At 42.2% G+C, this 26,282-nt stretch overlaps 1 protein-coding gene across 3 annotated transcripts in view; it reads right to left on the bottom strand.

Annotated features, from left to right (window-relative positions):
• The window catches only part of METTL25 (methyltransferase like 25), a 165,258-nt gene that overhangs the window by 68,974 nt on the left and 70,002 nt on the right, over window positions 1–26,282 (bottom strand). The window lies entirely within an intron of this gene.

Here is a 26,282-nt window from a genome sequence, read left to right as displayed (position 1 = left end):
TTCTGGACCTATGATTGGACAATGCCCCCACGATCAGGGGCGATGCTATCTGGCTGATGTATAAAAAACTTGCCAGAGTCCCGCTCGCCAGCGCCAACTTTGATAAAGTCGGGGTATTGCTGACGAAACTAGTCAGCAAGGAGGCTATGGCTATTTTAAATTAGATATATGCTAATTCATATACTAAAGGCATACGTAATGCGAATAGGTCTAGAGCGCTGTACACCTTGCAGTGCCAGGCTTTGGACTGGAAAGCGTGATAGTGTCATAGCGAGCCTTGGCATATACTGCCTGCAATGACATATCACCGCTAGTGTACAGCGGTCCTTCTACCCTACTGACTCCCATTGACTACTATTACCTGCGGGCCCGCAGATTCTAAAAACCTTACGATATAGATAGAGAGGTTACTGGTCAATAGTGCAGATAGCATCCTCATCTAGCACGGAGCGAAGTCATTAGAGTTGTATACGCTTATCCCAGCAATATCAGATTACCTGGGAATACTACGTGTTTGTAACCACATTGCAAAGATACACATGTATATGAGCATATATTTATTTTAGTACAACACTGTAGTATACACCACCACTCACGTTTATATTTTATAAGTAATCAATTAAAAGTTACGTTTTACCTTGGGGCAAGTTGGTATCTAGCCTTCGGGCACATTATTGACTATAACTAATACCTCCCACAAGGTTGGGATCGCCAAACCCCAACGTTAGAGACAGCGCGCCTCCGATGACGCCGCCACAATTATGCAGGCTAATCATGCCCAGAGGGGCGTGATTAGCACTGCAGAACGCTCAGGGACCGTGACTACTTGCCCGCAGCTCCCCGCCCAGAGGACTACTTGGGGGTAATTTACATACAGGGCGCCGAGTTTATAAAGTACGTTTTTGGCTTGTACATTGCAGGGACGGGGGGTATAAAAGCATGTTTGGGAAGTGTGCTGGGTGCTGCTACAGCACATTCCCATAGCTTTACATGCGTTTTTTAAGTGACTGGTTCCCTTTAAGGGCAAAATAACTGTGCAATGCAGCATAGCTTAAAGTGACAATGTCACCCCCTATTTGCATTGTCACTGCTCTCCACAGGTGTAAAGGGTAAGGTTGGCCCTTCCAATGGCTGCTGAGGGGGCGGGGCCTATGTAGCGATTACGTCACATATGGGGGTGGGGCTAAGTGGCACATAGGCTGCAAGGCCCCGCCCACATATACCAATCCACAGGTGATAAAAACGACGTTTTACCAGGACAAGCACCATGAGGTGTGATATAAAATAAGAAATGAAAGCTGTAACATTTACCATTTACACCTGTGGAGAGCAGTCAAAATGCAAATAGGGGGTGACAGTGTCACTTTAATATCAAATTAATCTTGATTAAAGGGAAACTAACAATTTCTAACCGGGGGTGGGGTGCTGAGGATGATACTCATTTTCTCACCTTGATCCTCGGACTTTATTTCCTTATGCAAATAGGGTAGTTTAATACACTGATTCGCTTTGTCCCTCGAATGTATATTCAGTAAAATCACTGCAGAGCACCTCCCCATTATTCATGAGGAGGGGTAGATAGGTGCCCCCCCCCATGCACCAGACTGCCTAATTTGCGTAGGGAAAAAAGTCGAGATTTACTTAAAATGGTGTTGAGGATCAAGGTAAGAAAATAACATTTATCTATGGCCCCCATGAGCTGAGAGAAAATAACAACAGGTTACAGCCTTCTAACTTGTTGCTGGTTTTCCTATAAATAAGTTGGGTAACATGTAAATTTAGCTTACATCCATATGCATACTCACACGACTTTTATGAAGGAACACAAGTTCTTCTTGTACAGGTGTAATGTAATTATTCCATGTTTAATGACCATATGTAAAAGTGTCTGAGAAGCCTGAAACATGTAGGTATGCATGGGACATTTGGAAACAAATTATAGCTTTTATGGAATAATAAATTGGAGTTTTTTAAGTTGTTGCACCCTGGTCAGACAGGCTTATAACAACATCCACCCTATCCACTACAGATATGTCCATGTTAGGCTGGGTTTGCATTAGTAAAAGGCTCTATATGGTACAAGTCTGCATGCTAGAAGAAATGTATGCGGTTGCTGTGTAATGTCAGCGGCACATTAAGTTCCATGATCTGTTTTCAAAGGCATATTGTCTGTCTGTGCATAGAATGGAGTCTATAGCACAGACGGATATGCGTGCGGCTGCAAGTGGGGGTGAGCTGCGGAATGCGCAGCAGGTGATCCGCCAGGATTCCGTAGTGTGCACATTCCCTTACACTCCTTGCTAAAAGAAGTAATTGCTTTATATGGTTTACCTCCATAAGGAACCTTGTTGCAAGGATTTAAGGCCATTGAAATTGACACTACTGGGTATCACAGCGAATTATGCTGTGGAACTCGCAGTGTTAAATCCACTGCTACCCTAAAACTAATATGCTGCACTGCCATCTGGCAATAACCTCCTTTGATTGCAGACTAATATATGATTTTTTTGGCCCATTTTCTACAGCAACAACACAAACTACACTGAATAAAGGAGTCCTAGCCTCAAAGCAACGTGAAGATAAAGGGCCAGTACAAAGCACAATATAGAACTTGCATTCTCTAAACAGGCTGGTTAATAAACGTACACCTTGAATATATTCTACAAGCTTGTGGCTGTATTTCTATCAGTTTCCTGACTAGAAATATGTTAAATGCTATATGAAACATGTAAGAGTATAATATTTAGTTTTATTCTGGGGAACATACGGTTGCAATTTAAGTGATTTAAGTCACTCTGGGATTGTGTTTTATACAAAATATAACAACAATTTATAAATCATTACACCTATCTCCTGAAACCTAAACATTTTTTCTCCGAGATTTAAACCAGATGTAATGTAAAAGATTTTATAAACACTTAAGTCTCTAGCTGATATTAAGGGTGTGTAAGGGGTCAGAGCGAGTGGCTTACGCTCAAGTTTTCAATATGTATATCTGGCCGGCCTGCTAGTCTGCATGTACAACTTATCTACTGTTATGCACCTGCTGCTCCATTTAATCAGTTTGATCTGTAAAACAGTGAAGGATGGGAAGGAAAGACAGGAGAATTGTGCTGAAATGTATACACTAAATGCCCACTGCTGCTGGAAAAATCACAACTATTTTCCAGTGTCGTTATTTTTCTGCCCGTTGTGGATTTTGCAGAACGGAGGTTTAAGGATTACACTGTATGTAGTGGACTGCGTAGAACAAAGCCAATAGAGTTATCAGAGGATGATACTTAAACATTTAAAGGGAAAAAAAATCTTTTGAAAATACAATATTTTTACATTGCATTGATTAAAAAAAAAAGCCGCGAAACCATAGAAAACACTTAAAAGGGGTTTTAATTAGAGATGAGCGAACCGGGTTCGGGTTCGAGTCCATCGAGACCCGATCATTCGGCATTTGATTAGCTGTGGCTGCTGAACTTGGATAAAGCTTTAAGGTTGTCTGGAAAACATAGATACAGCCAATGACTATATCCATGTTTTCCACATAGCCTTAGGGCTTTATCCAACTTCGGCAGCCACCGCTAATCAAACGTTTGGGTTCGGATGGACTCGAACCCGATTCGTTCATCTCTAGTTTTGATCTGTTTTCAAAGAAAGGTCTAATAGGCCATACTATTCCAGATGTTCCCTTTTGCGCTACACTGCTTTCTGTTTATAAACTTGTTGAATTATTGCTTAAAGAACAAAGTCACACAATACCCATAAAACTCATGTAAAAAGGTACTTGCCCCCTTACACATTATAGTGACAATAACTGCAAGAAATTACTTCTTACAGAAAGATATTCATTCACATCTACCTGATTCAAGGCTTCAGCTGCCTAGCGAAATCTAGTCTACTTTAATAGAAATTAAAAAAAACAAGCAAACAAACTGTGTAGTAAATTTATTTAGACAGTTGCAAAGTTGCCTGCAAATTCTGTCCCCCCTCGTAAGGGTCCATTTACACAAAAAGATTGTCAAAGTTTTTTTGTTTTTTTTAAATTGTAATTTTTATTGAAATTTTCAAGGAATAGAAAACAAAACAATCCTGACTTCAACAAAGTCTTGCAGGAAGAGCAGAAAGTGTATCATACAATATAAAGCATTTACAAGACTATAAGAGGGTGCTAATGTAACCCAAAAAAGAATTTCACAGTCTTCCACATCTTATGACACTAGGGACACTAACTATAATGTCAAACTAGACCAGTTGAAAAATATATGACTTATGATAGGCAAGTCAAACGGACAAACAAAACCGACAAAAGACAAGGGAAAACACAAAACGGGAAAGAAGGGAACAGGGACGGTGGGAAGGGAGAATGCTGGAAATCAGAGGATGGTAGAGGCTATCATGTGTGGCCAGTGCCTACACAATAAGCGTCCCAGGAGGCCCAATCAAATAGTGGCATGGTATTGTTCAGTGAGGCCGTCAATTTCTCCAGGGCCCTGATATCTTTAATTCTAGCAATTAACTCATCCATTGAGGGGGGAGAGGTCTGCTTCCAAGAGTGTGGGATCAGTGATTTGGCTGCCGTTAAAATGAGGAGCAGGAGCTTAGTAGGTTTCTTTCCCAAGGTTTTAGGGGTAACATTAAACAAGTAGGTAAAAGGTTCCAAAGCTACATGAATCCCAAGAACTGAGCGGATCATCGCCACTATTTGAGTCCAAAACACCTTAATGCCAGGACAGCCCCAGAAAATATGGAGCAGGGAGCCTAGAGCTCTATTGCATTTCCAACATAACGGGGATATGTTGGTACTAAATTTATGCAGTAGTTTAGGAGTATGGTACCAACGCATCATGAACTTATAGTGTGTTTCTTTGTAGTTAGTACAAATGGAGGAGGTTGAAGCCCTACTCCATATAATCTGCCAGAGCTCCGGAGATATAGGCCGGGCCAAGGCTGTCTCCCAATGGTCCATATATTTGTGGCGAACTGGTGAGTCTCCCATCGGCGAGTTCAGAATGGCATAAATGGTCAAAATGAGGCCTCTTGTGGAAGAGCCTAATCTAGCAAGCATTTCAAAGGGGGTGGGCTTGGAAACCGACGCAGCACCAAATGTAGTCTGCATAAAATGGCGAATACTCAGATGAAGGAAATACTCAGAATTAGGAAGATAATATTTTTCGCAGAGTGTACTAAAGGGGATTAGCATCCGAGTCAGCGGATCCACTATGTCCGCGAATTGAAAGAGGCCCCTACTGGACCAAAGTCGGGCCACAGATGGGTCCAGGCCCACCTCCAAGGAAGGAGTGAAGAGAAATGAAATTAAAGGGGAGTGTTGGGAAAAGAGGCTAAATTTAGTGGCACAGGCGGACCTAACATGTTTAGTAAATTAGATCTGGCCTTGTAAGGGAAGAGAGGGGGAGAAAGAAGAATTAGTGGCCCATAAGTATGAGTTTGGGCGGATAGGGGTTAACCAAAGTTTCTCTATCACCGCCCATCTTTTATAGGTTTGAACTTAGTGAGGCCTACCCAAAAACATGGTGGAGATGGGCAGCCCAGTAATAGAGTTGGAGATTAGGTACCGACAGCCCACCCTGGGTCTTACTACTCATCAGTACCGAGTTGTATATACGGTGACGTTTACGTGCCCAGATAAACTGAAAAATTGCCGACTGAAATGCCTTCAGCTCTTGCATAGGAACTCTGATCGGCAGAGTCTCAAAGAAGTAGAGGAGTTTTGGTAATATTGTCATCTTAACAGAAGCTATGCAACCCAAGAGGGAAATATATTGTACATTCCACTTAGTCAACAGGCCCTTAAGCTCCTTAAATAATTGTGGGTAATTGGCAGCGTAAAGGGAGCCATAAGTTGGTGTGAGGCGGACTCCTAGGTACTTAATGGAGGAGTCGCTCCATCTATATGGAAACGCAGCCTTCCGTTGAGAAAGCAATCCATTGGGCAGATTAAGGGGTAGTGCCTCTGTTTTTGTGGTATTGATTTTATAGCCAGTTAGGGTGCCGAAAGAGGTGAGAAGGTCATGAAGTACAGGTAAAGAAGTAAGAGGGTTAGTAAGAGATAGGAGGATGTCATCGGCAAAAAGCATAATCTTAAAATCTTTATCCTTCACAAGGACCCCCCGAATGTCCGGATTGTTTCTGATCGCCGCGACCAGGGGCTCTATACATAGGACAAACAGCAAGGGTGATAAGGGGGTCTGCCAAAGTTTTGACCAGGAATAGATTTAAAAAAAGAAAAAATCTCAGTCTTTCCTTTATGACCTAATCTCTGTTTATAGTCTGTTTCTGGCTTTGGCTTCAAATGTTTTGCAGATAATCTGTCAGATAATCTTTCTGTGTAACTGGACCCTTAGGAAACACTGAAGTACCAGAGCACTCAGTCCACACTTTTACCAGGTCTTTGTTGCATGCTGTGTTTTTGACAAGCCCCAGTATAACTATAACATAATGGTCCTGTTTCGGGTGACAGCAAGTTGCTAAAATAAATCTGCTTGAAAAGGGTGCAAGACATAGTGGCCCCAGCACAGCAGAAGTATACGTGAAATTGCTTTGACGTACAGTTACCACACCTGTAAAAGCAGTTTTGAAGCTAATTGTTAATGGTTGTGTCTACCCTTATGAGCAGTAACAAGCATTTTAAAATCCACAATGAGCGAGATAAAACCACATGATGGCACAGCTGTATGTGACCATTGTGTATTAACTCTGTCAAATGTCCAAAGGGTACAGCTATCATCTAGAAGGCAGCTTTGAATATTCTTAAATGGGCACTGTGATTATAACAAAATCTAAATGAACAGGGTATGTAAAATAAATCATGTTTGCAATTTACATTACAACTCATTTTAGGTATTATGCTTTATACCAAAGCTATACTTAACTATCACTGAAAACATGTAAGTTAAAACTTCTAACAAATTTTATTGGATATGCATTAAAAACGTGGTCCAAGAAATAAATCAACAAACAAATAGAAAACTTAGTGAATGATGCCGCACTAAGAAATCAAGGTAGTGTGTCTATTTATTCATCTATTCACACACTAAACCCTAATCACTGCATATATATACAGTATAGTGGCACCAATCTACCACCCCGGTCTCTACGCGTTTCTCCCCACCGGGATCATCAGGAGACCAAACTAGTAAACTGAGATGACAACAGGGTTAGTGTTGCCACTATGTCCCGTGTCCCTAAGGACAATAAGGGATAGTAATGCAGAGGCACTGTAAACTTTCACTCCAAAAATGCTATAAATTATAAATGGAAAGTGTCACAATCGACCAACCAGTGCCATAATAAAACCGGGCTCAGACGAGCCACTTACGATCCCCACAGACAGATGTCCAGTCTCGTATGGTAGTGCAGTAGTCCAGTCTCGGCACTACCATACGAGACTGGACATCTGTCTGTGGGGATCGTAAGTGGCTCGTCTGAGCCCGGTTTTATTATGGCACTGGTTGGTCGATTGTGACACTTTCCATTTATAATTTATAGCATTTTTGGAGTGAAAGTTTACAGTGCCTCTGCATTACTATCCCTTATTGTCCTTAGGGACACAGGACATAGTGGCAACACTAACCCTGTTGTCATCTCAGTTTACTAGTTTGGTCTCCTGATGATCCCAGTGGGGAGAAACGCGTAGAGACCGGGGTGGTAGATTGGTGCCACTATACTGTATATATATGCAGTGATTAGGGTTTAGTGTGTGAATAGATGAATAAATAGACACACTACCTTGATTTCTTAGTGCGGCATCATTCACTAAGTTTTCTATTTGTTGATTTATTTCTTGGACCACGTTTTTAATGCATATCCAATAAAATTTGTTAGAAGTTTTAACTTACATGTTTTCAGTGATAGTTGTTTCTATGTACATGTAGTATACTTACATCCATCAACTATCTAGGTGGGAGTTTTTTCAGTGATTTTCAAAGCTATACTTACTTATATCCAGGTCCGGTCTCCTGAAGGCAGCTTTTTAGTCTTATGCTGGTTGAAAACAATAGACCAAACACAGGAAGTTCCGTCAACAACCATCAATCAAATAACTAAGTTTGGTGTTTTTTTTTCTAACCAGCACAAAACTAAAAGTCTGCTTCAGTAGACTGGACCAGGATTTCTGGTAAGTATAGCTTTGTTTTACAGCATGATAACTTAAAAAAAAAAAAAAATTTAAATTGCAAATTTGTTTTATTTTACATCTACTGTTGATTTAGATTTTGAAAGTTATAACGACAGTGACACTTTAAGGAATGGCGTGAATGCTGAAATTATTTCAAGGTGCCAGCGACTTAGAACAAGGTTATGGAACTCAACGCAATACATCCATACCACAGTACAGAGCCAATAGGCACAGAAAAATTGAGTAACTATTAGGTAGGAGTAACATCACTGCTTATACCTAATCTGTTTAGGGCAATGGTCCATAAACACAGTAAAATGTAGACATCATGTAGACGGTTGTACTATAAAATGTATAGAATAAAACTGTGAAAGGTAAGAATTAAAGGTTATTATTATACACAACAAATACAGTCTGCAGCAGCAGGTGGTAAAATTGGAGGATGTGTGAGCTGTCAGATTTAATATGCAATGCATTTGAAAAGTTACATTTGCTCAGCAGAAATGTAACTCGGGTAGGCCCAAAGTTGGTAGATGGGAAGGTAAAAATTCTTAAATATTAATAATTTAAAAAAAAACATCATTAAAGATTTTTGGTATTCATTCTTTGGCAACTATGTGTATAAACCATCTTGAATATTTACTAAAAAATAATTCTATGAAGACAAAACAGACATGGTTGCATATCAATTTACTTATTACTGATCGCTCTGCTTCTCAGCACTCTATACTACTAAAATAAGGAGTTAGTTACACTTTTGATCAAAGTGTATAAGCTCACACACCACATCAAGAATCCTGATACGTCTGGGATCTTAACTAAGAAATGGTGCAGCCCCACGTGACAACCACCGCTACAACAACAGCAGCACCAGAGGAGGAAGTGACCCAGTCGCCAACCAACCCCTATGCTGCTAGACATAGCCCCCCTGAGCTCACTCACCCACCACCCACTGACACCAAGCCACCACAGCAATGGCTGCCAGCAGAACACCACACTTATGCACTTTGATCAAAAAGAAACTAACTCCTGATGCTAGTAGTATGAGAGGCTGAGAAGCAGAGCGATCAATGATAAGTATATGGATATGCGACAATGTCTGGTTTTTTTTCTCCAGAGAATTGATATATTCTGTCCCCTTTGGTGCTGTTGTTGCTGCAGTGGTGGTCGCCACATGGGGCTGCGCCATTTTTTAGTTAGGGACCCACACGTTTCAGGAACCTTGATGTGGTGTGTGGGCTTAAGCACTTTGATCAAAATGTAACAAACTCCTGATGTTAGTAGTATAAAATGCTGAGAAGCAGAGCGGTCAGTCATAAGTGACCATGTCTGTTTATTCTCCAGGGAATTATTATGAAATGTTCAATTTTTCACATTGGACAACTTGTCAACTTTCCTGTATAGACTTAAAGAGAATGAGCAGAGTCCTCTTATTGTCATTTTAGGCCAATGTTTTAATGAGAGCAAAATAAACTTCTATTAATTGAATACTATTAATAGTAGTTCACATAAGGCACATACACACTGTCAAATCACTGTTAATTCTAAGAATATAGGAAAAATGTAAATCCCACGTGACTGTCTCAACAGTAAACAAAGTCCCCCCAAAAAATCTAAAAAAATAAATAAATCAAATACAATAAATCATTTATCTTTAAAGCGACTCTGTACCCACAATCTGTCCCCCCCAAACCACTTGTACCTTCGGATAGCTGCTTTTAATCCAAGATCTATCCTGGGGTCCATTCGGCAGGTAATGCAGTTATTGTCCTAAAAAACAACTTTTAAACTTGCAGCCCTGTGCCAAACGACCATGGCTTGGAGTTTCTGTGCTCTAACTTTGCACCACCCCTCCGTCCCTCCTCCCTGCCCTCTTCACCATCCAGCCCATGTGCCCTGATGACACAGGTAATGAATAGTAGAAAATCTGCCAGGAGCATTCCTAATGATAAGGAGGGCGGGGAGGAGGGACAGAGAGGTTGTGCCAGCCTAATTCATACACACTCTAGGCCACGGCCGTTTGGCAAAGGGCTGCAAGTTTAAAAATAGTTTTTTTTAGCACATTAAACACGTCACCTGCCAAACAGACCCCAGGACAGATCTTGGATTAAAAGCATCTATCTGAAGGTACAAGCGGTTATGGGGGGGGGGGGGCAGATTGCAAGTACAGAGTCGCTTGCACCCACAATCTGCCCACCCAAACCACTTGTTTTTTTTTGTTTGGGGGGGGTGAAAACATGGGGAAAGGGGCCATTCACATAAATAACACACATTACAATGTTGTATAACTTCGTAATGTGTGTTATTTAGTAAAAAAAAAGTTTTATACTGCACTACTCTTATTGTTTTTTATTTGAAGAGATCCTTTTGTAGGGAGAACTATACTGAGAGTCTCATAAAACAATGACCTGCCCTTTTTTTGTCAGCCCTTATGAGAATTTTACCAGCAGTTGTTGAAAAGCAAATTCATAATGAAACTGTCAGCTAGAAGGCTTACTTGTTCAAGGCTGCAATCACATTCACATAAAAAATTGTTTTTTTATTGCCGCCCTGAAGTGCCCTGGCCAAGCCTTTATGACACTACAGAGCGGTAACAAAAAGCTATTTTTCTAGGTAATTGCAGCGCCGACAACATCAATAAAGCTATGGATACTCGTCCTGCTTGCATAGAAATGTATTCATTAACAGTTTCCCTTTAAAAGTGACCACCAAAATGCAATACCTCATTTCACCGCTGCAACACAATTCCATCAATATTCATAATTCTTTCTTTGGAACATTATGGCAATCTTTTTTCATACAGATCAATGCATCTAGCGCTTCTATTTAGAACTCGCAATTTATTCTGTCCAAGTGTGTAACGTAGATGGTGAATTAGTCCAATGTTCCAACAGGAGATACTTGTCCACGCTGGAACGCTCTCCGGACGGTGCCGCGACCTCTACCAGCTACAGCATTTCGTGAAAGTTCTCTGTGACGTGACAAAGTTGGCTATGGAATCTCACAAGGACCACAATGCATCTTACGCGTTTCAGCGTAACCTTACGCCATCGTCAGGGATGTGAAGTAGGTTCTTCCTTGCTCCTTTTTTAGGAAGAACCTATTCCACATCCCTGACGAAGGCGTAAGGTTATGCTGAAACGCATAGAAGGAATTGTGGTCCTTGCGAGATTCCATAACCAACTTTGTGATGTCAGAGAACTTTCTCGGAATGCTGTAGCTGGTTGAGGTAGCACCATCGGCCGGGGCGCGCTCCCAGCATGGACAAGTATCTCCTGTCGGAACATTGGACTAATTCACCATCTACGTTACACACTTGGAGAGAATAAAGGGTAAGTCATCTTATATACCCGCCTATATGTGAGTAGTGTTGCACGATGCACCGAAATATCGATACTACTATCGATATTTCGGGCAGAAAAACGGTTCGGTACCAGGATTTCCTGGTATCGATACTTTATGTTAAGCTGCATAATAGCGCAGCTTAATATAAAGTACAGCGCAGAGACCACGGCCGGCAGCTAGCTGAGCGCCGTCCGTGTTCTCTGTGTGCCGCCCCCTGGTGTCCCCTCCTCCGCCCGCGCGCTCTCCGCTCCCGGTGGCGCCAACTTCAAATAACCGGCACATAGCGATCGCTAGTGCCGGCTATTTTACAGGGTAGATGCCGCTGTCACAACTGACAGCAGCATTTAACCCCCCCCCCCCAGAGCCACTCCATATGCAGCAGAAGTCTGCTGTATATGGAGCGGCCCCCACTGCTAATGACTGCAGCCCGCGATATTACGGGTGGCAGTTATTTAACTATTCCCCCGCCGCGGCTGCGTCCTTCCAGTCCTGCCCCCCATTGTCAGCCCCGGCAGCCACCTCTGCACCGCCAGTCCAGCCCTTCATCCACCCCTCCCCTCCGTCCCCCGCTGCACTTTGCGGTCCCTCACACCGGCCAGTCCCCTCCCAGCATACCTGCTTGTGCACAAGAAGGTATGCTAGGAGTTGTAGTGCACGGAGGTATGCTGGGATCGGGAGGCTGCTGCTGCACAACTACAACTCTCACCATACCTTCTAGTGCACTACAACTCTCAGCATACCTCTTTGCACAAAGAGGTATGCTGGGGGTTCTAGTGCACAAGAAGATGTTGGGAGTTGCAGTTGTGCAGCAGCAGCCTTCCGACACAACTCCCAGCATATCTCCTTGTCCACTACAACTCCCAGCATACCTTCTTGTGCACTACAACTCCCAGCATATCTTCTTGTGCACAAGGAGGTATGCTGGGGGTTGTAGTGCACAAGAAGGTATGCTGGGAGTTATAACAAACAAGGAAATATGTTGGGAGTTGTAGTTGTGCAGCAGCAGCCTCCCATCACAACAACTCCCAGCATACCTCTTTGTGCACTACAACTCCCACCATACCTTCTTGTGCATTACAACCCCCAGCATACCTCTTTGTGCACAAGAAGATATGCTGGGAGTTGTAGTGCACAAGAAGGTATGCCGGGAGTTGCAGTTGTGCAGCAGCAGCCTCCTGACACCACAACAACCCCCAGGATACGTCTGTGCACTACAACTCCCAGCATACCTTCTTGTGCACAAAGATGCATGCTGGGAGTTGTTGTGTTGGGAGGCTGCTGCTGCACCACTGTACCTCCCAGCATACCTTCTTGTGTACTACAACCCCACCATACCTCTTTGTGGACAAGGAGGTATGCTGGGAGTTGTAGTGCACAAGAAGGTATGCTGGGAGGTACAAGGGAATTAAAAAGTGTAAAAAAAAAACTAGGGAACCTAGGGAAATCCTACTGTGCTGATCCAGGGGAAGGCGAAAACCCCTATGAGGCAGATGACAATTAAAAAAATTTCAGAATAAAAGTTCTAATAATCCCCGCCTTTCCCTTTTATTCATGTCAAAAAATAAACATTTGGCATCATTGCATGCGGAATTGTCTGAACCATTAAAAGTAACAAAAAAAGTGATCAAAAAGTCACATAAATAAAAATGTGGTGCATGGGGGCATCATACCCACAGTCTGGGTGAGGGGGGGGGATGTCATTATATTTGTATTTTAAGTGCTTTTTTTCAAAAGTATCGAAATGGTATTGAGTATCGGAAAAAAAAAGATGGTATCGGTATTGAACTCAAAATTCTGGTATCGTGACATCCCTATATGTGAGTTCTAAGTAGAAGTGCATGATGCATTGATTTTATTCTTGACTCTAATACTATTGGGAAGTACGGCTATTCCTTTGATAGCATCTATAAGCTGCACACTACAAGCCAACATTTAAGCGCCGTGTCACTTATATTCAATTTTTGGGTCGTATTTTAAACCTTTTCTTCAAAAAACACTGTGTATCCAAACCACCATACACATTTATGTTTATTGGTGCCATCAAAACTAGCACCAATAATGGTTGTTATATTTGTGCATATTGATAAGCTAGTAATCTCCAGCTCGTCCAAAGTAAATATTATGAATCTAAAGTTTGTGGGCTGCATTTCACAGGATAAAAAAAAATGCACAAGTACTAGAGATGAGCGAACTTGGAGCATGCTCGAGTCCATCCAAACCCGAACTTTCGACATTTGATTAGTGGTGGCTGCTGAAGTTGGATAAAGCCCTAAGGCTATGTGGAAAACATGGATATAGTCATTGGCTGTATCCATGTTTTCCAGACAACCTTAGAGATTTATACAAGAATGGGCAAGCAATATAGATCAGATGTAGACTCTATTCTAAGCTGACTGTTTCTAGATGTCTCAGCAGAAGGGCTAGTACATATAAATCAAAGTGAAGAGTGTATTTAGCTATGTTCACACAACGTCAAAAATATTGAAAAGCAGACGATTTTGCCATTTTAAAAAACGTCCGTTATTGCCGCGATTTAACTGACTGCAATTGGCATGCATTGCAGTCAATGGAAAGACGGACGTTCAATGCGTACAATGTATTGAAAAAAGGATGTTTTTAGCGCGGATGTCGAAATAATGAACATTATTTTCAGACGTTTTTTGCAAACAGTGGACGTTTTTTATTGGTTGTTCACACACAGTTTTCCTTTTGTCACTGTTATTTCTCTGTTTTTACAATTAAATTTAATGGACTTTTCATTTAAGCTGCACCCAAAGGCCAATTAGTAACCCCAAACTAGAATAATGTACCAGCCGTCCCTGGGGAGGCCAGGCTGCTAAATGACGTCTGTTATTTTAGAATCAAAATGACGGAGGTCTTTTTAAACGGAGCTGGAAAAATGTTGTGTGAACATAGCCTTACTCTGCTAGAAAGTCTCAGAAGGAAATAACTTTTTGGAGATATAACAAAAACTTCTATGGAGACAAAACCGGAGAGGTTAGTTGATCACCTCTACCCTCTAATGGAATTAAAAGAATGATATACTCTTTGTTCATCACTTATATTCCTTTGTCTAGCTGTGGAACCATAACCCATCTGGATTGAATAAGGGCTATGTTGACCTGTCCAGGAGATCTGATGTAGTCACCTGGTTTAGAGTATTCTGCTGTTAGGCAAAGGCTCACACATTCCCCAGATGAGACGCTGAGGATCTACACATCTGCATACCAGGGGTCTTCTCTCCTGTTGAGAACGCCATTTCCCCCACCTTCCCCCTTTGTTAATGGCATTTCAGCCCTAGCAACAGAATTGAATACAGGGGCGAACAGTCATGAGACAGCTCACTCAGACAGCAGTGAGCAGGGTTTGCAGCTGTAACACTATCTTTGGAGAAGAGACATTATACTGGCTCCATCATGTGCATACATTATTCTATATTTAAAATTATTTTTGCATTAACACGTTGCCCACCCATAGCTTTCCATCTTTCCAATATAAAGTTATTATGGATTCTGCAGTTTTGTTGTTATCTAGATGCATTCACCCCCAACAAACGCATAGAATCATGAAATCTCAGTCCAACCCGCCTCCACTCCCTGTTCCTGGCCCCCACCCTCCGAGACGGCATCACATGTCCTCAGTCTCTTCAATGGGCCAGGTTAGTGCTTCTAACCCAGCACACTCAAGTGAGGGAGGACACTGAGACAGTGACAGCTGCTGCTGATCACCGTCTCCCTCTTTGAAAGCAGCCCCCCACCAGTGTGTAACCCCATTTCCCCCCACCGTGTGCTCCCCCGGCCGCCCGTGGCAGCCCCACCCCACCCGTCTCAGAATATAGCCGGCCACCCGAGGCACATTACACCACCCCCTGTCTCACAAGATAGTATATAGTTGTAGCAATATGGTTTTGAAGCAAAGCAATTATTTAGTAAAGACTCATGTAGAAAAAGTACTAATCTAATCTAGGAAAAGCATTACCAGAGCTCCAATTACCATTACGTAAACTAAAAGCTAATGTAGCACATGCTGCAAAAGCAATGTTTCCAAATGCTTAATATTAAACAATTGGATTGCCATGACATTCCATCTTTCTGATACACTGCCACATTCTTTGGAGGCAAACCTTAGATTCACACGATTGTGTAATGCAGTGTTATTTATGAGGTTACCATATGTGAAATGTGGACTCTCATCCCATGCTTAAGTAAAGCTGCTGCATGCAAAAGGACTGGAAGTGTGAAAATATTCAATTGCTCTCAACACTGAAAAAGGTGTAATGAGGTGAAAATTGAAGGGAAAATGGAGGGAAATTGGAATATGTGATTTCTACCCACTTATGGGCAAGTATAGCACAGAGCTATGGATAAGGAAGTGCCAAAATTGTACAAAACACCCAAGTGACTGAAGATCAGATGCAGCTGTCAATGTGAGGTCATTGTACGATGTTTGGCCCAGCACACAGAAAATATTCTACTAATCATACACATATTGGCAGACATTACTTTAGTGTGAAGGAACTAACAAACTCTACCACTCATGCACATCAAAATAGATGGAGAAGGCAAATTAAGCTACCAAACGTGTAGTAGCAATCTCTATATACGGTTCAATTACCCATTTAACGTTCTGAAGCAACTAGAGAATAAAGTCAAGTGACCTAGAACCCTGTAGATGAGATCTAACTACCCAAGCTGCATCCATGATATTTCCTCAACGTTTAACGATAAAGTTTCTTAAAAAATATACATCTTTTACTTGTTTCTTAACTCTTTCATGCCCGGATTTAATTTCACTTTGGCATTTTCATTTTTCCTCCTTGCCCATAAACCCATAACACCATGATCTTTCTATATACAGAGCCATATGATGACTTATTTTTTGCAAGACTAATTTTACTGTCTTGTGACTTAAAAATAAATAAATACATTTGTAGGGGGAAATTGAAAAAAAAAAATAGAAAAACTCAGCAATTTATTAAAATTTGGGAGATTTTGTTTTTACACCATGCAAGTTACAGTAAAAGTGACTGGTTCCCTGCATTTTGTGGGTGATAGCGATTACAGCAATACCCAATTTATATAGTTTATTTTATTTTAATACAGTGGTACCTTGGTTTAACAGTAACTTGGTTTAAGAGCGTTTTGGTTTAAGAGCTCACAGTTTTTCAAAATTGTTACTTGGTTTAAGAGCATTGTTTTGGTTTAAGAGCTCCCTGTACTGAGTGGGAGCGCGAGTGGAGGAGAGGCATGGTCTGCATAGCGTGGTCTACAGCCCTGTACTCCGACCCAGGAAGTCTCCTTCACCCTCCAAATCATGGCAGATCCACTTTAGGCTGGGGCTCACATCAGGGGACAGGAATGTGGAGGTAATCTCTTCATAGCTGTAACCCCTCTCTCCTCAGACAGAGAGTGTTGCCTGTAGGTGCCCACATCTGCCCTGCTCATTCCTTCATGCTCCCTCCAGTCTCTGTCAGCCCTTGTGTTTCCCATCCTCTCAATTACTGTACAGTAACTTATAATATCATATATTCTGCTGTTTCTGAATGTTTGTTTTATCTGTTTTACATGTTATTCAGAATAATAAATCATTATTTTTGGGGTGTGGAACCAATTGCCTCCATATCACTGATTTCTTATGGGAAAATTTGCTTTGGTTTAAGAGTGGATTTGGATTACAAGCACGGACCCGGAACGAATTATGCTCGTAATCCAAGGCACTACTGTACTTAAAAAAAAAAAAAAAATTAAACATGCTTAAAATTCCTCTGTTTTAACCTCTATAGATGTTAATATTTTTAAATTTACAAGGCTGTATTCTTATTCTTTGGGTCATGATTCATAGTTTTTAACAGTACTATTTTGGTTTGGATCTTTTTTAACCCCTTAAGGACAGAGCCTGAAATGGCCTTAAAGCGTTACTGTCATGTTTTTTTTTTATTGCAGAAATCAGTAGTATAAGCGATTTTAAGAAACTCTGTAATAGGTTTCATCAGCCAAAAAAGCCTCCTTCTGTACTCAAGAAGCAATCTCCCAGCCTCCCCCCTGACTTCTTATCTGTGCATTTTCAGGCAAACACGTCTTCATTACAGAGAAGCCAGTGAAGACGGGTTCTGCTATCTCCATTGTAAGCCTATGAAGGGGGGAGGGGCCAAGGGAGATGAGGGAGCAGGAAGAGGTGACATGAAGGTCAGCTGTTTGTAGACTCTCTGGGCACCTAAACCGCAGGATTCAGGGGTCAGAAAGGTCAGTGCTTATCTATGAACTTACTGAGAGAAGATTGCAGGGTGTTGTGCTTTGCAGAAATCCTCCGTGCTCAGTCACTCCTCACAGCCCCTCCCCTCTCCATAGCCACATAATGGAGACAGAAATCCTGCTTCATCTGATGTGAGAAGGGAGGCTGGGAGATTGCTTTTTCAGTACAGAAGGAAACTCTTTTAGTACATAAAACCTATTACAGAGTTTCTTAAAATCGCTTGTACTGTTGATATTTAATGTTTTCAGAAAAATGACCCTGAAATGACAGTTACGCTTTAAGGACAGAGACAAATTTTATGAATTTGACCAGTGTCACTTTATTCATTAATAACTTCGGGATGCTTTTACCTATCCGGCTGATTCTGAGATTGTTTTCTCGTGACATATTGTACTTTACATTTCTGGTAAATTGGTGTCGATACTTATAACAAATCTTTATGAAAAAACCCAAAATAACATGAAAAATTGTGAAAAAATGCATTTTTCCAACTTTGAAACTTTTTTGCTTATACAGAAAATGGTTATGCCACATAAATTATATATTAAATAGCATTAGCAACATGTCTACTTTATGTTGGCGGCATTTATTAAACTATCTTTCATTTTTTTTAGACAATAGAAAGCTTAAAACATAAGCAGCAAATTTCCAAATTTTCAGTAAAATTTCAAAATCAGATATTTTTAGGGACCTGTTCAGGTTTAAAGTGTATTTGAGGGTCCTGTATGTTAGAAAGCCCCACAAAGCACCCCATTTCAGAAACTGCACCCCCACACTCTGCAAAAGCACAACCAGAAAGTGTTTTAACCCTTTAGGGGAGTCACAGAAATAAAAGTTAAGTGTGTAAGAAATTTGAAAATTTTTATTTTCTGTGCAGAGATTTTATTGTAATCCAATATTTTTCATAATTATAAACCTATTACCAGAGAAATGCACCCCAATAATTATTGCCAGTTTCTGCAGTTTATAGAAATACCCCATATGTGGCCCTATTGCGCTATTTTACACAACCATAAGCCTCAGATACAAAGAAGCGCCAAGTGAATTTCAACGCCTCCGTTATATTTGGTCATTTTTGACTGTACCACTTCAGGTTGGCAGAGGCTCTGGGGTGCAAAATCTAAAAAACACCCCTAAAGGGACACCATTTAGAAAACTACACCCCTCAAGGAATGTAACAAGGGGTGCGGTGAGCATCTGGACCCCACAGGTGCTTCACAGATTTTCCGAACAATATGGCATGAAAAAAAGAAAAAAAAGATAAAAAAACACAAAACATGTAGCGCAGTTTCGAATGGATTTCAAGGGCCATGTCGCATTTACAGAGCACTCGTGCGGCCAAGACACTGGAAACCCCCCACAAGTGACCCCATTCTGGAAACTATACCCCTCAAGGAATCTAACAAAGGGGGCAGTGAGCATATGGACCCCACTGGTGACGGGCACAAATGTGGAACAATGTGATGTGAAAGCGAAAATTTTCATTTTTTCACTTTCATGGCTCAAATGTGCCCATCATCAAGGGGTCCATATCCTCACTGCACCCCTTGTTAGATTCCTTGAGGTGTGCAGTTTCCAGAATGAGGTCACTTGTGGGGGGTTTACAGTGTTTTGGCAGCATGAGGGCTCTGTAAATGCGACATGGCATTCATCATCCATTTTAGCCAAATCCAACCTCCAAAATCCAAATAGCGCACCTTCCCTTGAGAGGCTTGCCCTGTGCCCACATGGCGCTTTATGTCCACATGTGGGGTATTTACGGACTCGGGGGAAATTGCTCTACACATTTTTTTTCTCTCTTTTAACCCCTTGTGAAAATGATAAATTCAAGGCTAGACCAACATTATAGTGTAAAAAATGTAATATTTCATTTTCACGCCACATTTGTGCCCGTCACCAGTGGGGTCCATATGCTCACTACACCCCTTGTTACATTCCTTGAGGGGTGTAGTTTCCAGAATGGGGTCACTTGTGGGGGGTTTCAACTTTCTTGGCAACACAGGGGCCTTTTGAATGCAACATGGCCCCTCGAAATCCATTCCATCCAAATCCAGCCTTCAAAAACCAAATGGCGCTCCTTCCCTTTGGAGGCTAACCCTGCATCCACATGGCGCTTTATGTCCACATGTGGGGTATTTCCGTACCCAGGGGAAATTTCTCTACACATTTTGTGTTTTTTTTTATCTTTTAGCCCCTTGTGAGAATTAAAAAATCATGACAAGATCAATGATTTAGAGTAAAAAATTTTAAAAAAATTACACTAAATGTTGGTCTAGCCTTGATTTTTTTCCATTTCCACAAGGGGTAAAAAAGAAAATAAATGCAAAACCTGTAGATTAATTTCCCCTGAGTACGAAAATACCCCACATGTGGACATAATGTGCCATATGGGCACAGGGCAAGCCACCAAAGGGACAGAGCGCCATTTAGAGGCTGGAATGGAGGATGGATGCCATGATGCAATTACAAAGACTCTGTGCTGCCAGGACAGTAGAAACCCCCCACAAGTGACCCCATTCTGGAAATTACACCCCATAAGGTATCTAACAAGGGGTGCAGTGAGCATATGGACCCCACTGGTGACGGGCACTTTTGTAGAACATGTGGTGTGAAAATAAAAAATATATTTTTTTTTCATTTTCACGGCACAAATGTGCCCGTCACCAGGGGGCCATATCCCTGCTGCCCCCCTTGTTAGATTCCTTATGGGTTGTAGTTTCCAGAATGGGGTCACTTGTGGGGGGTTTCTACTGTCCTGGCCGCACAGAGGCTTTGTAATTGCAACATGGCATCCTCTAATGGGAATGGCGGCCATACCTATTTAGCTGGGGAAAAGGGACAATTATTAATTTATTTGGGGATATTAGGCCAATTATTAGTTTATAAGGTTGAAAATGACAGTTATCCATCAAATTCAACCTGTGTTGATTCAGAGGAAGGCAAAAAACCCTTGTGAGGCAGACGACAGTAGCTTCATCACCAGGAAAAAAATTCCTTCCCGACTCCATAATGGCAATCAGAATAATCCCTGGATCAACGTGACCCCTGAAATAGGAATAAGGGACAGAATTTAGATAATGTAGAACCCCAATGACGTGTGGTACGCCTTGAAGTGATCCAGTATGCAGAGGACGGGGTGATCAGGACAGGTGTCACACTGGAAAATGGTGTCCTTCCTAATCCCCCTGTTACGCCACACTCTGCACTTCTTCTGGGGTCTCATGTTTTCCTGTGTGGGGGACGTCACCTGGAAAATGTTGCCCTGGTGCGATCCGGGGTCCTTCATATCCAGAAGCGCTGGGTCCGCTCCATGGCTGCTAAATATTAGGGCTCTATTACTGCTTCTGATATTTTCGGATCGTGCCGCAAGCTACACTAGCTCAGGCAGCGAGGGACCGGAAGAGGGGGTGCTGGTATAAAAGATATCCCCGTACAGGTGGTAACCTTTATCCAGCAGTGGGAAGATCAGTTCCCAAACGATCTTCCCACTAACTCCGAGGATGGGGGGGAGGGGGCATCTGGGGGCTGGATTCGGGTGTCCCTTCCTACATACACTCTAAGGGTACATGCACACTGCGGAATCGCGACAGATAACCCTTCACGCATTCCGCACCTGGCACCCGCCGGCGGGCTGATGCGGGCACGCACGTCTCCACACGTGTCATAGACTTCATTCTATGCACGGGCGGATTCCGCTCTCCATCCAACGTATTCATTCTTTGGATGGACGATGGAATCCGCCCATGCATAGAATGGAGTCTATGACACGGGTGGAGACACGAGCCCGCATCAGTCCGCCGGTGGGTGCTAGCTGCGGAATGCACAAAGGGTTATCCTTCGCCATTCTGCAGTGTGCACGTACCCAAAATATGCAAGTGTACCCTGAGATACTCTCACAGTGTTTGTAGAATTTCACACCATACCGTCATCTCTTATTGGGACGGTACTGGCAGAAAAGACGTGTCTGGGGTCAGCGTACGCTACGCTACCCCCAGACACGTTACTGGATGATGAGGATGAATGGAGGGAAAAAGGATCCCCCCCATTCATCCTCACTGGCTGTTTCAGTGTCCGAGGCATTAATAGCGTATGCGTCTGATACCGAAAACACGCCAGGGGGACACTTTTATATGGAGATTGGTATATGGGGTATGTAGTGGTGTAGTGTCAAACTTTATTCAATGTAGTGTAGTGTGGTGTAATGTAGTGTTTTTACGTGTTTTTTTACAATAAGTATTAAAAAAAAAACCTACGCCAAAAATGGTGTTGCTGATAAATGCCGCGGCACTTATCAGCAGACCGTGGCAGTAGGATATAGAAAAAAAACACCCTACGCCAAAAAGGAGGAGTTGCTTATCAGCAGCGCACTTTCGTGCGATGCTGATCAACACTCAGCGGCGATAGGGTGCGGAAAATAGAAAAAAATAAATTTTACTACATGCTGAACATCCCTATAGCTGCTGATAAGTGTATTACACTTATCAGCCGCTAGAGGGCAGCAGAGCGCAAAATCCGGAAAAAGACGACGCTGGAGCCGAAAAAAGCCGAAGGGGACCCCACGGAAGAAGACGCGACGAGAAGACGAGGACGCCGCGAACCCGGTAGACGCCGATCGGGACCCTGGCACAGGTGAGTAATGTACAAATACCTGCTCTGGACCCCTCAGCTACCTAGCTGAGGGGTCCAGAGCAGGTATTTATTACTTTTGGGGACTTTGATCGCCGTGCCACCGGCCCGATCGCCGATCACCGTGACTTTTTACAGTAATGGCGGTCGGAGCCGTCCTCGGACAGCACCGACCGCCATTTTTTCCGAAGGTGCTGATCGCCGCTATTGGCTGATCTGAATTGATCAGCCAATAGCGGCGATCGTCAGCACGGAGGGTGTTTACCACCCCCCCGTGCCGAGAAGCTAAGATGGCCTGCTATGATTTATAGCAGGCCATCTTCCCCGATCGCTGGGCGTACATTTACGTCCTGTTGCGTTAAAGCCCAGGCAACGGGGGCGTAAATGTACGCCCGATGTCGTTAAGGGGTTAATGATTTTTTTTCTAATGTATAATGCCCCCAAAAATCTGCAATTTTGGTGTTTAGAATTTTATTTATTTTTTTAAAGACATTTATCATGCAGGATTACAAGTAGTGTACAATAAATTCCGCAAGCAGTGATACAAAATATGTTTACTTTTATTTTGGGTTTACATTTTTTTTATTTTGAAAAGGTGGGGTAGGAAATAAGGTGCGGTAGAAGTAATTTAAACATTTATTATGATAGGGTTTTTTCTTATTATTTGTTTTAAAAATATTTCATATAAACTTAACCCTTTGAGGACCAGGCCCAAAATGACCCAGTGGACCGCACAAATTTTGATCTTAGTGTTTTCGTTTTTCCCTCCTCCCCCTCTAAGAGCTCTAGCACTCTCAGTTTTCTATCTACAAGGCCATGTAAGTGCTTGTTCTTTACAGGAATAGTTGTACTTTGTAATGGCGTCTTTTATTCTACCATAATATGTATGATGGAATTCCAAAATTATTATTTATGAAGATATAAATAGGTGAAATCGTAAAAAAAGAATGCAATATGGTAATGTTTGGGGGGTTCCTGTGTCTACGTAATGCACTATATGGTAACAGCGACAAAATACCATTATTCTATAGGTCAGTCCGAACACAACCATATGCAGGTTACACAGATTCTCTAATGTTATATATGTATTTTTTTTATGAAATCCTTTTTTTTTGGCAATTAAATATTATTAAAATGGGCCTATTGTGACGCTTATAACGGTTTTATTTTTTCACCTACAGGGCTGTATGGGGTGTCATTTTTTCCGCCGTGATCTCTAGATTTTATTAATACCATATTTGTGAAGATCGGACGTTTTGATCACTTTTTATTGATTTTTTTTAATATATAATGTAACTTAAAATCGGTAATCTGCGCACTTTTTTTCCCTCTTTTCGTGTACGTCGTTCACCGATCACAATGACGCTTGTTATATTTTAATAGATCGAACAATTATGCACGCTACGGTATATTATAGGTTTATCTATTTATTTATTTTTATATGTTTTATTTATATAATAGGATGGGGGGGTTATTTCAACTTTTATTGGGGGAGGGGCTTCGGGGTAGTGTAATAGTGTTTTGAACTTTTTTTTTTTTTTACACATTTGAAGTCCCTTTGGGGGACTTTTACATACACTAGTTTGATTTCTACACTGACCATTGCTATGCCATAGGCATAGCATTGATCAGTGTTATCGGCAATCTGCTCATTGAGCCTGCCTGTGCAGGCTTAGTGCAGCAGATCGCCGATCGGACCGCACGGAGGCAGGTGAGAGACCTCCGGCGGTCCGTTTTACCGATCGGGACACCCGCAGTCACACTGCGGGGGTCCCGATCGGTAAGTGACAGGGGACTCCCCCTGTCACTTACACCTAAACGCCATGGTCGCTGCGTTTAAGGGGTTAATGACACGCGGCAGCGCGATCGCTGCAGCGTGTCATTACCGGTGAGGTCCTGGCTGCTCACTGCAGCCGGCCCCCACCTCCTATGAAGCGCGCTCCGCTCCGGAGCGCGCTTCATAGCGGGAGAAACACCCAGGACGTACAGTTACGTTATGGGTTGTCTGGGGACAGACTTCCATGACGTAACCCTACGTCCAGGGTCGTCTAGGGGTTAAAGGGGTTATCCAGCGCTACAAAAACATGGCCACTTTTCCCCCTACTGTTGTCTCCAGTTTAGGTGTGGTTTGCAGTTAAGCTCCATTTACTTCAATGGAACGGAGTTTCAAAACCCAACGCACTGGAGACAACAGTAGGGGGAAAGTGGCCATGTTTTTGTAGCGCTGGATAGCCCCTTTAAAGGCCTTTCATAAGCAATCATTAGATTGCTAATACTGCCAGAGAGAGCTTCTTTGGCAGCATTGTAAAGTAAGCATGGAGCCTCTGCTTGCTAAGTAACCCATCAGAAAAAAAAGACAAATTTGGTCAGCTCTCCTAGAACACCATTCACACTAGACAGGAGCGCCTTGCTATGGCTGAAATTGTAAATACAAAAACAAAGAAAAATGCAACAGCTCACAATAGTTAAAAGCAGCCCTCCCAACTGCTAAAAAAGAAATTCCCACAAAAATAATGAGGCTTTTGGTTACCATTTGCAAACAGTGTAAACCACCCCACCACGATAAGGTATCCTCATGCTCGGGGCGGACCCTACACTGTACTATGGCCTCTCAATGGCGTACAATACGCCTATGCAAGATCCGTCTTATACCTGCAAAAATAATTGCACCACCTGGGTGGGATGGGTGGAGTGCACGACCAAGTGAAAGCAGCCACTCCCCCCATCTGGAACACAGAAAAAAAAAAACAAATTTGGTCAGCTCTCCTAGAACACTATTCACACTAGGCAGGAGAGCGTTGCTATGGCTGAAATTGTAAACACAAAAAAGCTCACCACAATGGCAAGATGTAGACCTACTACAGACATGAAAATAGTTAAAAGCAGCCCTCCCAACTGCTAAAAAAAATTTTGGTTACCATTTGCAAACAGTGTAAACCACCCCACCACGATAAGGTAGTCTCATGCCTCAAGTAACCCATCAGCACACCATAATCATGTTGCAGGGGTGCCAATCAGCCACCTGTCATTCAACCCATTCAATGCTATGATCGCATTAGATGGCAAAACTAAAAGGGTAAAATGACTGCCGCCGGGGGGTCTGCTAAACATAGTCAGTTCAATAAGAGTGTGGTATGGAAATATAGTACACATATCTGTACCTTTATCTTGACGCTTTGTGCTATATGCAAAATGCCTCCACCATAGGGAAACACCAATACTCACAGCATATATAATGCAAAACGTGGTTTATTTCTACATGAAACGATCACTTGCTCACATAGCTGAACATTTCCAAGTTTAAACCACCTAGTGTCCTGGACGGCCTTTCGGAGGACAGACACTTCCGCTTCCTCAAGCGTGACGCAAGTGGCACAAAGCGGCAAGATAAAGGTACAAAAAGGTGTGCATTATTTCCATACCACACTCTATTGAACTGAGTATGCAGTTATTTAGAGTTAATGGAGCTCTAAGTGTGTGGTTTAATCCTATTGAATGATGTGCTGCTTGGACTGATATTGAATAAGCCGCCAAACATAGTAATCAACACCTGATGTCTAATGAGTGGGTTCAACCCCTGATCCCGCTTAATTTACCCCTTCACATCAGCTGACTTATGTATACATATTTAACTGAAGAGGTTTATTTTAAATCTTGCTTACTGACACATTTATAGGGGTTTTAAAATAAAAATTATGAGCTCTCCATGGCACTAGGGGCAGCATTGTGGTTTCCATAGCTTCATAACAATTAAACTAAGTGATAGAACAGGACTGGGGGTGTACATGTATTTGCTGTATTGAATAGTGCAGGCTGATCTGCTATTCCATAGAACAGTATACAGTGTAAAAAAATGCTCTACATCTGCAAAACAAAGCATCGAGCCCATATGTAAACTGATAAGTGGGTTTGTACAGTTTAATTGTAAAGA

This window comes from Dendropsophus ebraccatus, chromosome 1, assembly GCF_027789765.1.
Source record: "Dendropsophus ebraccatus isolate aDenEbr1 chromosome 1, aDenEbr1.pat, whole genome shotgun sequence".
In the NCBI taxonomy this organism is placed as follows: domain Eukaryota; kingdom Metazoa; phylum Chordata; class Amphibia; order Anura; family Hylidae; genus Dendropsophus; species Dendropsophus ebraccatus.
The sequence above is the reverse complement of the archived record's forward strand: the minus strand, read 5'-3'. Positions and strand labels throughout refer to the sequence as shown.